A 16221-nucleotide genomic window follows, 5' to 3' on the forward strand; every position below is an offset into this window, starting at 1 on the left:
AGATATCAATTATGTTATAAAAAAACAAAAACGAAAACGAAAATAGCTACAAAAACAATTGTAATTAAAGGAAAATTGCAATGCAATTTCCAAAAGTCCAATTTTGAGTTCCCTTGCTCTTGGGTAGTTCTACTTAGGGGTGGTTGCGGTTCGGTAACCGCGAATTTTTACTCAAACCGCAAACCGACCGACTATTTGCAGTTTGGTGATTTTGAAACATAAACCGACAGCATTTTGCGGTTTACGATTGCGATAAACCGCAAAATGCGGTCGGTTACCGAATTAGCGGTTTAAAACCGCAAGTTCTCAAGCATTCACAAAAATATAAATTCACAACCTAAATAAATAAATACACAACCTCAATTTCTTAAGCACATATAAATTCACAATCTCCTCAACTTCTCAAGCATTCACAACCTAAGAAAATTAAAGTTACAATTCCAAGCATTCCAATTAAAGTTAAACTTCTCAAGCATTCCAATTCCAAATCTTTTAAAGTTACAAACCAAAAGGAAAATGCAAAGCAAAATGAATTAAAGTTGCAACCAAAAAGAAAATGCAAAGCAAAATGCAATGCACCAATGTTACAAACTAAAGTTACAAACTCAAGTGTTGGTGGTGAGTGGATTTGAAGAACCCCGTTGTGTTGTTTGAGCACCAATGTTATCTACAAATAAAACAACATAGTTTACTACATTTTATAATAAGAAGAAGCATAAATAACATTAGCATAAATAAACGAATTACTTATAAGTTGTCATATGTTCTATTTCCTTGTATAATTCAACTTTATCATCCGTGTGGCTATACTTTGCGGTTTGCGGTAACCGCAAGTTTTGAAAATTAAATATCAAGAACTGCAACGCAAATGCGGTTCGGTTCTTAATACCGCAAATGCGGTTCGGTTTACCGGATTGCAGTTTCATTGCGGTAAATTGTCGGTTGGTTTTTGCGGTTTTTCGGTTTTTCGGTTTAAAATGCCACCCCTAGTTTCTACTCTTCTCTTGCCCACACAATTCCTCATATGGGTAGCCTCTACTCTTCAAATTGGTGAGGTTGAAGGCTAAGGAAAGAACAAAAATCAAATTGTAATTAAATGAAAACTGTAATGCAGTTTCCAATTTCCAAAAGTCCAATTTTGAGTTCCCTTGCTCTTGGGTAGTTCTACTCTTCTCTTACCCACCCAATTCCTCATTTGGGTAGCCTCTACTCTTCAAATTGGTGAGGTTGAAGGCCAAGGAAAGAACAAAAATCAAATTGTAATTAAATGAAAACTGCAATGCAGTTTCCAATTTTCCAAAGAACAATTTTGAGTTCCCTTGCCCTTGGGTAGTTCTACTCTTCTCTTACCCACCGAATTCCTCATCTGGGTAGCCTCTACTCTTCAAATTAGTGAGGTTGAAGGCCAAGGAAAGAACAAAAATCAAATTGTAATTAAATGAAAACTGCAATGCAGTTTCCAAAATTGCAATACAATTTGTGCAAAACTACAATGCAGAACCTGTACAATGTAGTTTTGCAATACCATTTTCAAATCAAAAAGTTCAAACCCGTGCACCAAAAAGCTAAACCAAAAAAATTTTGCAATACCATTGACAATAGATATCAACGACTAAAATAATAAGGATGCAAGGTGGAGATTTAAACAATAGATCAAAATATTGATGTGAAGTCATATATGAAATTAATATCACAAGAACTGAGCAACTAACAAAAAAACATTACACGAAAACCAGAAAATCGACTCCCTACAAACAGCTTCATTTCAGTATTACTTGATTGATGCTATAGATATCAACAATCATCTTTCTCCAAGACTGCAGCGTAAAAGCCTTAAAAATTCAAACGTGCAAAATCTAACATGAAGGTTACATACAAAATTAATAAGCAATTCATAGAAACAAATGACCAATTGAGAAGCCACTTTCACTTAAAAGAAATGACAGCAAATTGGAAGAGGAAGTGATAGTTCATATATAACTGTACCCGAAGATACACTTTTAAGAGCCCTACTTATCAGAGCAATGACTAGCCATTACTGGCCAAAGAAAAGGATAATCTCATTAAAAGGTGTGAGGTGAACATGTGGAAGGGATAGAAAACACCAACCATAAACAAGACTGAAATTCTGTAGAAATAAAAAATTATACAAAAGTAACATCAGTAGTTAAATGTGCATCCATATCAGTTCAATATTTCTTAAAATAACAAATTTCATAAGTTTCACAAAGAGAGAGAAAAACACAAGTCATAAGATTATCAGGGCTTGACATTGATGTGAAGTCTGATATGAAAATAATATCACAAGATCTGAGCAATTAACAAAAAAATATTACACGAAAACTGGAGATTGGAACCTTAGATGTTCTAATCTTTGTTATTCGAAGGGATGAGCCGCAAGTCAATCGATCTTGAACTCATCAAGATAGCAATCACAATGCCCTTCATCTTGAGCTAGAAGACCTAAGAGTCGCTGGTGAATGCCGAAGGGATGAGCTGCGAGTCAAGCAACTTGAGAATTCCATCGCAGATTGATATCTCGATCTTGATCGATGATTGCAGATCATGGAATTCCATCGCAGATTGATCTCTCAATCTTGGATCGATGATTGCAGATCATGGCGATGTGGTCGTTGTTGTTGCACATAGAGAGAGAGAGAGAGAGAGAGAGAGAGAGAGAGAGAGAGCAACGAATTTAGGTCAGGCTTTTAAACAAAAATGGGTCGTTTGACACAGCGGACTGTCATGGACTGGACTAAATTCGAACTGTCTCGAATTAGCTTGGATTGGCCTAAGCTGGATTAAGTACCGACCTATGTTTGGTTATGCGTCAGACTAAGAAGTTGGATTGTAAAAATAGTAAATACCTATATTTGGTGCTGTGTCGAACTAAAAAACAAATATTTAGTATATTTAAATTTAATTAAAAATTGTAATCTATAAATAAATAAAATTCGAATATTTATTTTTTTTGGTCAATTCATTATTTCATTAAGGAAAGAGGCAAATAAATTCTAATATTTAATTAGTGAAGCGTTTTCTTCTTCTTTTCTTTCTCCCCTCTCTCTTTTCTTCCTCTCTCTTCACCATCCCTTTTCGTTTCTTCTCTCTCTGTTTCTGGTTTCATTATTTTCAGCTTCTCTCTTTTTGGAACTTCTACGAATTGGAACTGCATACAATTTGACAAAAAATCATTCAATCACAAACAACCCAGAAAGAGAAAAAGGCAGAAAATTACAGAACTTGGGCAGCTCATCTTCAGGCCTTTTTCCATACCTCTGCTCCAAAATGAAAGCCAAGTGTTGCCACCGAGTTTAGCAAACCAAGCAGACACATCCAAGTGTTGCCACCCACATCCTCTAGTCACACCTGAAAACCCCATAATCAAACTAATGTACACCAATAATTAACAGAAGAAGATTTGGCATTCCATGGACTTGGGATCGCAAGACCTGATTTTGACATGGCCCTTGCAATGGCAGATACAAATGTGCCACAATATCTTGGGGCTAAGACTCAAAATTCAAATTTCATTTAGCTGATGGCTAGAACCAAATACTTACCCAAGAAACCTCCTTTCAATCTCTACGGCGATGGCAGAGCCTGAAGCCACCCAAAATATATAGTTGTCGCTGAAAGGCAATAACCCAATAATATATTTTAGTTCACCTCCTTCTGTATCTCTCTGGAACTGCAAGCCCTACCTCAATTGTAATGCAAAGCGAGAGACCAGAAAAACTTACCTGAGTATAGCTTGGAAGAAGAGCAAGAGTCGATATTGACGAAACGTGAGAGAGACGTTGAAGGTTGTCGGTGTTGGAGGACTAGCGTGTTTTATTTTGCGAACTCGCTAATTTGTAAAGCAAATTTCAGCCTCACTAAATTGGAAGAGCCATGCGTTTTTTTACTGTTAGGACTCTAAAATCTCATTTAAGTTAGTCCTCCCTCTTACTAAACATGATTTTCAAGTGCTATTTAATCCAATCCAGTCCAGTGAGGCCAAACAAACATACCCAAAAGGTATAATTTTTCCTTTAGTGATTTATGTAAGGTGGACCAGCGAATTTGGGCCTCCACTTTGACCAAATCCAAAACAAAATTCAATTCCTATGTATTAAAACCAAAACAGAAATACTGTTTGTCTCAAATTCTAATTAGTAAAGATAATTATGTTTAATACCTAATTTTTCCTATAAAAAACACCTCCATAAAAGAAACTATGCCCTTTTTTTTTGGGTCTGATAAAGAGAAATTATGCCTAAGCAACGTAGTCAGTGGCAAATTTGGCTGAAGGGTGATTGTTGGAATTGGAGTTGGAAAGGGCCAAACTTAGAAATTTTAACTGAAGTAGGAATGTTGTGAGCAAATGAGCAAGTGTCAGTGAAACTTCAAGTCTTCAATGATATGATTTCTCTCTAGTCATTATTGACGCGTATTCAATAGCAAGGTCTTTCTTGCGGTGAAATTTAATAAACTTTTTCGAGGTTTGCTAACAACAATCGCTATCAATAACACTCGCTCCTTTTTAACCTACACGTGTCCACTTTTTTGGGAAATTAAATTGGCATTCAGAGTAAAGTAACCCTACACCCCAAATTTCTTTCTAATGTAAAATTACCCTTATGTCCTCACCGAATGGAATGAATTAACAGATTTAAAGGTTTTTGTATTGTGGAAAACGTTAGGCCGTCTCCAATCCTTGGACTCAAACCTAAAATATCCTCCCAAACCTCTCCAAATCCAAGAAAAGAAAGGACCAAAAATTTGGGAAAACCCAAATTTGGACCCAAATATGGTCCAAGTATTGCTGGACCCAATATTATTTATTGGACCCCACTGAGGTGGCAAAGCCCATGTACTTCTGAAAATTGGTGGGACCCGTCTGGTGACATTTTTTGATGGGTTGGAGCTGTGGCTAAAACCATGTGTCAACACTACCACAATGAGCCGTTGGGCTTGGGCATTTACTTTATTTATTTATTTATTTATTTAAAATCAAATAGTATTACTTGGGGCCCACACGCACTGTGTTTCCAGCTCAAAGATCCGTTAGGCTTCAAAGAATCTGTTTTTTTATATAAAAAAAATTCTAATAGTAACTTTAAATTAATGATCTAGATTAAATCTAAGCTATTTTAACAGTACAAAAAAAGATCAAATGGCTGAAATTTAAATCCAACAGTCAAAATAATATTTTAAATTAAATTAGGTCAGATCCAACCCAAAAACTCACACCAAACTCTATAAATATCCATCAATTTCTCAAATAATCTACCAAAAACATTTTATCTATTTCTCAATTTATTTTTCCTTTGTCAATCTCATCAATCTCCTTTCATTTTCATACTTTTGATATCATTTCATGCACATCATCTCCTTCATTCTCATACTTTTCATATCATTTGAAGTTTTCAATGGATAACCTTGGCAAGGCTATCTTTTCCTTTATGTTTGATGATGATTCAGATGATGAAGAATATCATCAGAGAGTGATTGAAGCCATTGTCCACCATACTTCACAGGAGAATGAAGCTACCAAACATGGTGGGCCGGGAGTCGGTCGTGTGTACAAGAACCGTGAGAGGGAAGATCGCCATCGCAATCTCATGTCTGACTACTTCGTTGAAAGACCACATTTTAATGCTACTGACTTTCGTAGGCGGCTCCGAATGCGGAAATAGTTGTTTTACCGCATCTTGAATGATGTTGTCAACCACGAGCCATACTTTCGCCAAAAAAAAGACGGGCTCGGCCGACAAGGGCTATCCCCGAGCAAAGTTAACCGTTGTCTTCGTATGCTCGCATGGGGATGCTCAAATGACACAACCGACGAGCATCAGATTGGTTGAAAGCACAGCTCTTGAGTCACTCCAAAAGTTTTGTTCTTATTGTTGAAGCCGTGTATGGCCAATGGTACCCAGTTTCCAAATCCAACTCGACCTTTACAAGCTTTTGCACAAGGCAAGCAATCGAGGCTTCCCAGACATGTTAGGAAGTCTTGATTGCATGCACTGGGAATGGAAGAATTGCCCATCTTCTTAGGCATGCCAGTTTACTTGTAAAAAAAAAAAAAAACTCATGTTGTGCTAGAGGTCAGGGCCTCGTACGACGCATGGATATGGCATGCCTTTTTTGGAGCCGCTGGATCCAACAATGATATCAACATTTTAGCTTGTTCTCCATTGTTCAATGATGTGGTACATGGAGTGGCTCCTCATGTTGAATATATTGTCAATGAAAATCAATACCATTTGAGCTACTATTTAGCAAATGGGATCTACCCCCATTGGGCTACTTTGGTGAAGACCGTATCTTCTCCTGATAACCCAAAGAAGAGGCTTTTTGCACAAATGCAAGAAGCGTACAGGAAGAATGTTGAAAGAGAATTTGGAATACTACAGGCTCGATGGGCTATTGTTCGGGGCCCTGCATGTATGTGGTGCAAGGATAACCTCCACTCAATCATGATGACATGTATAATTTTGCACAACATAATTGTGGAAGATGAATACGAATATGTTGAAGAGGAATCTGATGATGAGGATATGTGTTCACAACGATCCAGGAGGGCTAGAGCAAAACAATATGAGTTGGAGCCAAGCATTACATATGAGTACCACCAAGATAGGCATACTCTCTCTGATTACATGATTCGTCATAATAGAGTTCGATCTCCACATGTGCATCAAAGTCTCCAAAATGATTTGATCAATCACCTTTAGAGGAGCTTTGGAGATGGTGAATGAGGTTGACAATTGTTTCAATCCTCATTTTGTGTTTCAATTATATTATGTATTTTTTTTTATGTTTGTTTTTTTTATGTTGTGTGTTTACTTTTGGAATAAAATTACATTTATGGAATTTCAATTTTTTTCAAGTCAAATTGTTCAAAAAATTAAATTATGATGTTATTTAAAAAGATTAAATGAAGAAAAGTTATCCATTAAAAAAAAATAAGACTTAAACCATTCTTAAACAATTTAATAAAGTTGCGGACCTAAAATTTAAGTCCGTAGGGTTGGAAAAAAAAACAATTTGAGTCAGGGCAAAACCTATATAGTCACTTTTTGGAGGGAGGAAATTTGAGTTTAGCCCCTCATGGGTTGGAGAAGACCTTATAGTTGAAGAGAAGAACAAGTGCAAAATCTAAAACTTCAAGTTCAACCACGAGTAAAATTCCTCAAACCTTAAGTTTTTACTGGTCTGCATGTATATTTACTAAATTCAACAAAACGACCTTTTGTTGAAAGAAAAAGAAAAAGAAAAAGGAAAATGATTTTTAAAACTTAAAGATATTACCTCTGAATTGTTTTAAAAGTTTTACAAAACTCACCAATTAATCTAAACCAAAACAAATAATATGGGAATAAAATATTCTCAAAATAATTTTCGTTGTTGCTGTTATATGCATAACAGAGACCAGAGAGAATTTTACCTGGAAAAAAAAAGGGAGTTTCACTAAAACACCCAAAATGGAGGTTGAAACTCCCTAGTTGATGTCTCTTCCAACAGAGAAAAAGATAGTTGGATCTAAGTGGATCATCACCATATATAAAGCACAAAGTTGACGGGCGATTGAGCATTATAAATCAACGTTGGTAGCCAAAGGATCCAATTAGACTTGTGGAGTTGATTATCAAGATACATTACATTTGTTTGGTTGCAAAGATTAACAATATTCGAGTTCTTCTCTCATTAGCTCCAATTTTAGATTGACCTTTACAACAATTTGAAGCTTAAAATGTTCCGTGATACTTGTGAGTATAATGCTATAGTGACTAGCGTTGTATGAAATGTTGAAAAAAAATATTTGGAGAGTGTGGGAGCAAATATTTTAGTCTCCAATCACAGCACGCCACGTGGAAAAGAAGATTATCTCTTAAATTAATTAATTGAACCAGTTTATTTGGCCAATTAATTAATAGGGATAAATATCTGAATTAATATGATATTATCTTTATTTAATAAGATAATATCATTAATTCAGATATTATCCTAATAAAGAGAAGATAATATCATTCATTCAGATATTATCAAGTTCGACTCGATCCCTACGAATTTGGGTAGAGAATAAACTCATCATATTCTCTACGTAACCCTAGCCTCGATGCTCCTATAGATGGACGACCTCATTCATTATTCAAGGTACATCTAAACCTACTCTTAATACTCGAGAAAAATACCCGAAACTCTCTCTCTCTCTCTCTCTCAATATTTTCTCTACACGGTTTCGGCCACCACACACGGCTTCAGTCGTCTGGTTCACACCATACATACAACTCTGTATCCTTTGCTTAGCTATTGTTTTCCTACAAACATTCGAACTAATTTAGGCATCGAAGGGCCTTTGGCCAACACCCCCCCCCTCGGGTGTGGTCTGCATTTACTCTGGTCTTTTTTACAGGAATTGAGGAAGAGAGAGAAGGAAGATCGAAGGTTGAAAGATCTAGAAGAGAATATTCTCCCGCGAGATTATTTGCACAAACATTTGGTGCTTTCATTGAGAGCACGAGTTATACTCAACGCGTGCTCAAGGAATCCGTTCCTCCTATTTTCCAATCCACCAAAGTCTTCCAAACAACCATGGTTGGAAGCAAGCGCACAAGGAGCAAAACAGCTGCGATGGCTCAATCCGTGACGGCCCAAAACTACTACTCCCATGATCCCGCGATCAACATGGCGGCTCCATCGCCTTTGGCGTCCATGAACCCGCAGCAAACCATTGTTGCTGCACCACAACAGCCACCCTATATGACTGGAACCACCATGCCACTTGCTGGACTCGCAGTTGGGACCACCGCACCAGCCTCTGTAGTCATCGTACCATCTCAAGGCCCTGTGGCTGGATCTAGCCACCTTCATAGCACCGCCGTCAAGCATGGTGGAACCTTACATCAACGTGGGCTCACTACCACCGCCGACTTTGGCCCAATCTTGGAGCAACTTCAAGCATTCCTTCCATTGCCTCCACGCTTGACACACGCTCCCACGTACACATCCAATGAAACCCTAGCCCATGTGCAATTGGGCTCCACACATTTCTCTCCTCCTGATCCACGAAGTCAAGTAGACCTTAATCTGAGAGTTGACCAGCTAACTCAGAGAATGAACTACCAAAACAATTTGATGAGGCAGCTCCTCAACCAAATTAACTTGCCTCAAAACCTTGGCCTTTGACAATAGGGCGAAGAGAGAAAGATGGACGAACGTGCCGATAGGCAGTTCGGTGGGAACCAAGCAAGTCGAGCAGGAGTAAGCAGACAAAGAGATGCACAACAACACGATCAGCTTGCCGACATGTTGCATGCATCTGCAAGCCACACTCAGAGTAGAGGAAGTCTCCCATCTAGATTAAATTTAAGGACCAACGTGAGCGATAGGCTGGGCCCATGACCTGACATCCACGCTCACCTGGGCCTGCAGGAAAATGTTCATAAAAGGCTATAGGCTCCCGGAGGTCAAGCTGACAATCATCGCAATGAGGATTGTGAAGAAAGGCGCTCCGCTGCCCGCTCGCAAAGAAATATTCATGAAAGACTAGGCTCCCAGGTCAACTCGATAACCCTCACAATGAGGACAAGGTGAAGAAAGGCGCCCATTGCTCGCTCTCGAACCAATTCTCGTCTTCAAGTTACAGAAAATCCCTCGCAAGCACGGTCCACCAACACATCGCCTAGGCAGCGAATCGAGAAAGTCGACCCTTGCAAACCAACGAGGAAGTTCATCAGCCTCGCCCAAATTGTAAAGGTCATCAACGTGACCGACTAGCCATGTGTACGGAAGACGTTGAGAAGCTTGTGAATAACCGACTTCGAGACTTAAAGATTGGAGGAAATTTCGAAGATGCACTACGCATGGAGGTAGACCGGGCAAACTCCTCACCTTTAACTGTGAAATCGAGCAAGTCGCTCCCCGAAATAATTCTCAACGCCCTCTTTCACATGCTTCAAAGGGGATTCCGATCCCGAAAGTCATATGAAGCATTTCAAGAGCCTTATGATCTTACACAAAATTGAAGACGCGCAAATGTGCATGATGTTTGCAATGACTTTGCGAAGAGCAGCTCAGGATTGGTTCCATACCACTGCCATCCGGGTCGATCAAGAAGAACCCTAACCATCTGTTCAACCTTTGTACAAGAAGTTTGATGAATCATCCAAGACTACATTAAGAGGTTCAAAGCGGAGAGGGCAAACATTGTAGGATGTGATGACAAAATTGCGTCATCCTCCTTCAAGAGGGGTTGCCAGAATGTAAGTATCGCAAGTCGACCATCTCTTCTTGCCAAACACCGTAGGAGTCTCGCTACAAAGATAGCACTACGCACTATGGGACGACGACCGGATCGCCTCGAAGAAGGCTGATCAAGCATCTGAGTAGGCTAGCCAAGAGAACGACAAGTGTAGATCACACTCGGAAGGTGCTCCAGCAGCGGAGAGCTACACTAAGTTCACTATCCCGATACACTAGATCATAGCCCAAATAAAGGATATGCCTTGGTTGAAGAAACCATCGCCTTTAAAGGGAAACCCAACCAAGAAGGATACTAGTAGATACTGCACATTCCATGAAGGTCACGGTCATTACACAAACAACTACTTTACTTGGAAAAGGCACCTCGAAGATCTAGTCAGAGATGGCCATTGCACGGAATTCATCGCAAGGGGGGCTATCCAGCAAATCAAGGATTGTGACGCAGCTAACAATGAGCCTCCACAAAAAAAGTCATATGGATCAACATGATCCTAGCTGACTCCAAGAGCCTGGGCTGACCACTAGGGGCAGAAGAGAAAGATTAAGCAGGCGACTTTCGTCTCCAAAGGCGTCACTAGTTACCAAGTTATGGAAGACGAACCTTTCATCACCTTTCAATGGAAGGAAGTTCCAAGGAAATAGAATGCCCATCACCTCCAGGGGTACTATCCATGAAGCTTCTCACCTATCAGCTTGATTCTGAGCAGGCGGCCAAGCCTCACTCACCTCCATTGAAGACAAGTAACTTTTGGTGTTACTCATGCAACTCATCTTTCTTGTTCAATAAAGCAATGTAGTCACACAGACATCAATATAAGTTCAAGCTTTTCTTTCCAATAGAGTGTTCACAAAAGCAATCAACACGTCTCTGAGCGTAGGCCAAATAGGCCACTCTCCTAGACAAGTCTCCGGATGTAGGCTAAACGGGCCACACTCATCGACATGTCTCCGGACAAAGGCCAAACGGGCCACGCTTATCGACACGTCTTCGGACGTAGGCGAACAGCTACTCTCCTCAACACGTTTCCGGGCGTAGGCCAAGCGGGCCATACTCATCGACACATCTCGGGCGAGGCCAAACGGGTCACTATCATCTACACGTCTCCGGACGTAGGCCAAACCGGCCACGCTCATCAACACGTCTCCGGAGGTAGGTCAAACGGGCCATAATCATCAAGGCGTCTTTGGGCGTAGGCCAAACGGGTCACTATCACCGACACGCGTCTCGGGCACGTATGCCAAACGGGCCACGCTCATCGATAAGTTTTGGACGTAGGCCAAAGGGGCCACTATCATTGATACATCTCGGGCGTAAGCCAAACGGGTCACACTCATCGACACGTCCCGGACGTAGGCCAAACAGCCACTATCATTGACACGTCTCGGGCGTAGGCCAAGCACGGGCCACTCTTATTGACACGTCTCCGGATATAGGCCAAATGGATCACACTCATTGGCACGTCTCTAGACGTAGGTCAAACGGGCAGGGGGCAAACCACAAACTTTCTCCTGATACTCACTTAGCAGCAATCTTGGGATGCATGACAACTCATCTCTTTGACAAGCAGTACAAATTCTCCAAGATCTTTCTCAAGCTAGAAAGTAGAGAAGTTAAGTTTGCAATGTGAGAAAGAGTGAAGAGAAACCCTATATTTATACAAGTTGGACAACCTGGGTCAAGGAATCGCAAGCTCATTCCTACTGGGAATCTAACTCCAAGAATAGTCAGAAGCTTACACCAATTGGGAATCCGATCTGCAAAAGGAGTCCAACTCACAGAAGAAAGCCCAAACACAGTTTGAAGAGCCCGAAATAAATAATTTCATCTCCTACATGCCACAAGCATCATGCAGAAGCTTGGGGGCATTTAGGGAGCAAATATTTTCGTCTCCAATCACAGCGCGCTACGTGGAAAAGAAAATTATATCTTAAATTAATTAATTGAACCAGTTTATCTGGCCAATTAATTAATATGGATAAATATCTTAATTAATATGATATTATCTTTATTTAATAAGATAATATCATTAATTCAGATATTATCCTAATAAAGAGAACATAATATTATTAATTCAGATATTATCAAGTCCAACTCGATCCCTACGAATTTGGGTAGAGAATAAACTCATCATATTCTCTACGAAACCCTAGCCTCGAGGCTCCTATAAATAGGCGACCTCATTCATCATTCATGGTACATCTAAACCTACTCCTAATATCTGAGAAAAATACTCAAAGCTCTCTCTCTCTCTCCACTCTCCACTCTCCATATTTTCTCCACACGGCTCCGGCGGCTTGGTTCACACCATACATACAACTCCGTACCATTTGCTTAGCTATTGTTTTCCTACAAACATTCGAACTAACTTAGGCTTCGAAAGGCCTTTGGCCAACACCCCCCGGGTCTGGTCTATTTACTCTGGTATTTTTTACAGGAATCGAGAAAGAGAAAAGGAAGATCGAAGGTTGAAGGATCTAAAAGCGAATATTCTCCCGTAAGATTATTTGCACAAACAAAGAGAAAATTAGAGATCCGTCTCTATGGGAGAAAAGGAGAGATTAACGTTAGCAATGGGAATTGGGAGGAAGAAAGTGCTAGAGAGGACTGAGGTGGGTTTAGTTTTGAGACCGTGAAAGAGAATTGAGAATAAATCACGTCATTTTCAAATAAAACAAAATAAGGCCAATATAGGCATATTGATTTTTTCATTTTTTTTTTTTTCATTTTTTTTACTGGAAAGTCAGAAGATTCATTGTTCAATTGAAACTATAATTTGTGTGATAAATTAAGGAACGAAAAGAGAGAGGCTTCAAAGTTCAATTGGAAAAAAAAGGGAAAGAGACAACACGGGAAAATATGCAACATAAACCATGATTCAGTTGACCTTCATATGCATCGAAACACAGAGCATAACAATATCGATAATAAGAAGAAAATTACTATTATTCTTAATCAAAAGACAATAAATTTATTATTTATTATTATTATTTTATTAATAATCTGGATGACTTTGTGTACATGGCAAATAAGCCATATACTAGTTCCACCTTTGGCAAGGGGTTTGATTTAGGATCCTAGTAACATCTTGTGATTCCTACATCAACTATGCAAATTAGAGTGTTGTAAGAGACAACATTTGGGTAGACTCCTTGATCTATCACTTTTTCAAATAGAGAAAGTAATTCTTCCCAGTTACCCATGTTGCAGAGTCTACTAATGATTGGAATTAATTGTAGCGTGTGGGGAGAAGCCAAAATGGCGGCAACCCCAGCCACTCATAACACTGACCAAGTTGGGAAGGAAAAGAATCCACCACCTTGATTGCCATATTACAATATCGTAGAATGAAAGCAAAACTTACAGCAACCAACTTCCTGGAAAGAGCCCTTATATCATGTAACAAGCCCCGCAAGATAGCATAAATGAGCTTACCATGTAGAGCCTCAATGAGCACTTTAGCATCGGATTCTACAATAACTTTCCTCCACCCATCTCGAGTCACCACCTCCAAAGCTCTTCTAATAGCCTACACTTCAGACATGGCACTACAGTCACATGGACTGAGCCCCTGACAACCCCTCGCCTTGAACCAACCATGGTTATCTCGAAACACCTACCCAAAAGTGCAAGCTGATTGAACCGAGGACAACCACCATCACAATTGGCCTTCGCAACTCCATGCCCAGGCCGTTGCCAAGAAGGTACGGAGGTGTCTTCAACTCCAAACAGCAAGTAGCGGAAAATAAAGTATGTCGTTATGCAGTATGGTTGAATTGGTTTTATTTGGATTGCATCCTGACTAGATTGGCAGCATAATCCCTAAAATTAGGATATCAAAATCCATCTAACATGTTCCATGAAATTAAGGAATCCAATTACATCAATTAGAAGTTTAATGGCATATGACCGCTATGTGCAATTCAAATTTCATACCATGTAAAGAGATTCAGCATGAAATAATTCGCATTAGAGGAGTCAAAAGCTTATTCTGCAGATGCAACATGCCTTCTACAACGGAAACCTTTCAAAGTTTTTTGTGTCTCTAGATCAGACATCAGTCCTTTTTGGATCATTTCTTTAGCATGCCTCAAAGCTTCACCCATTCTTTTATCTTGCACATAACCATTCACCAAGGCATTATAGCAAGAAGCAATATCAGGCACATGACCCAGAGCCACCAAGAAATTAAAGACCTTCTTTGCCTTATCCATCCTGCCAAACAAACAGTATTCATTAACCAACATACTGCAAGATATTGTGCTAAGCTCCATACCATACTTAATTTTTGCCTCAAATACTTTGCGAGCCTCCTCTGTCATCCTTAGTTGGCAGAGAGCATCCAAAAGTGTTCTCAACGTTATGGCATCAGCTAAGATCCCTCGACCTACCATTTCATCAAACAACCTTGTGGCTTCTCCCGATTGAGCTGTATGGCACATGCCATATATTAAACAGTTGTAAGTGACAATGTCAGGTTTTAGACCTCCTTCAGCCATTAGCTCTAGCACAGTGAGGGCTTCATTGGTCCTTCGTTCCTTGCAAAGATATTTTATAACAATGTTAAGGGTTACAACATCTGGTGGGATTCCTTCCCCCATCATTTTATTCAACAACTTGCCTGATTGGCAACCATGCAAATCAAGAAGCTCTTGGCTTTTTCCCACTTGCCTGATTGGCACAATCCATAAATTAGAGTATTGTAGGTGACAACATCTGGGTATCCTTTCTCTTCAATTTTCCGGAACAACTCCACTGCCTCAGACAGGGAGCTATTCTTGCAAAGCCCTTGAAGCAAAGCATTCAGTGAATAAGCATCAGGCTCAAGACCATATTTAAAGGTAAGTGCTAAGACAGAGAAACCCAAGTCCACCCTGTTCAGACGGCACAAGCAATTCATGAAAATATTCATTGTAGTGACATCAGGTTGGAATTGACGACAACCCATCAACTGTTTATACATAGATACTAGGGCAGAATATTGCTTCATCTTGTAAAGTGCCCCAAACAAACATTTAAAAGTCCAATTAGAGGGAATGGATTTCGTTTGAATCATGGAATTGAAGTAACCCAATGCTTACTCTGACTTAAGTGTTCCAGATTTGCACCGTGTTTGAATCAGAGTCTCCATATCACTAACATTATTATCAGCATCGGAATGAAATTTGTTTATACCAAAATGAACAGCCAATAAACATTGGACACGTGGACCAAGCTGGAGCTATGGGAGCCTTCAGCATCTAGCTTCGGCATCATATCTACCGATCGCTCGATTAGGGCAACCTTACCTCCTGGGACACGTGGCAGTCCCACAATTGATGTCCACAGTCCCACATCGAAACTCTAAGCAAATTGCACACCTCCCAAAGCCTGTAAAAGAGGACAACTATCCCAGCTTGGAGGTAATCAATCAGAACTCACGGCATATTGCCTATTGATCTGTAGTCCAAACTTACTAAATCCGAACTTACTTAAGCATCGAAGAGCCTTAGGCCGGTACCACACCGGTGCCCTAGGACTTACCAAGCGTTTGCTATCTTACAAGTATAACTCCCTACCGAGGCCATAGCATACCAAGGAAAACAAAATCACTAAGTTACGCGAAAGTGCCAACCATTTTTCTCGTCAACGCTTTACGCCGTGGAAACGATAACAATCAACCTACAATTCCTAAAAACGATGGAACCACTTCAGACCACAGGTTCCTTATCGAAGGATGGATTACCGTGACGGTATGCCAAGTGGAGCAAGCCTCGCGCTGCACCTAGCACCCCTTCGGTAATCCTCCAAGCTTCAGACCACGGTCCGGCGGAGCTTCGCTCAAATGACCTCCTTTCGGAGGGAAATGGCTAAGCTCCAAGAACATAACAATCTCCTCTCGTCGAAAGTAGACGAAACACAACGGTTGCTTAACCAAAGAAGAAACACAGAGCATTCAGCTACCGAAGTCTTCCCTGAGTCTACCCCCA

The 16221-nt window shown here is 40.0% G+C and overlaps 1 long non-coding RNA gene and 2 pseudogenes across 1 annotated transcript; 1 reads left to right on the top strand and 2 right to left on the bottom strand.

The window, feature by feature from the left end:
* Positions 1-2320: 2320 nt before the first annotated feature.
* On the bottom strand, positions 2321-3873 carry LOC148920293 (uncharacterized). Its single transcript, XR_016124246.1, has 4 exons — positions 3744-3873; positions 3564-3632; positions 3277-3369; positions 2321-3169 (listed from the first exon to the last, which is right to left on the bottom strand). It is a non-coding gene; the product is annotated as an uncharacterized LOC148920293 (long non-coding RNA).
* Positions 3874-5910: 2037 nt separating this feature from the next.
* Positions 5911-6722, top strand: LOC103322723 (uncharacterized; annotated as a pseudogene).
* Positions 6723-14238: 7516 nt separating this feature from the next.
* Positions 14239-15383, bottom strand: LOC103322722 (uncharacterized; annotated as a pseudogene).
* Positions 15384-16221: the final 838 nt, after the last annotated feature.

This window comes from Prunus mume, linkage group LG2 (assembly GCF_029339155.1).
Source record: "Prunus mume cultivar Tortuosa linkage group LG2, ASM2933915v1, whole genome shotgun sequence".
NCBI lineage: Eukaryota > Viridiplantae > Streptophyta > Magnoliopsida > Rosales > Rosaceae > Prunus > Prunus mume.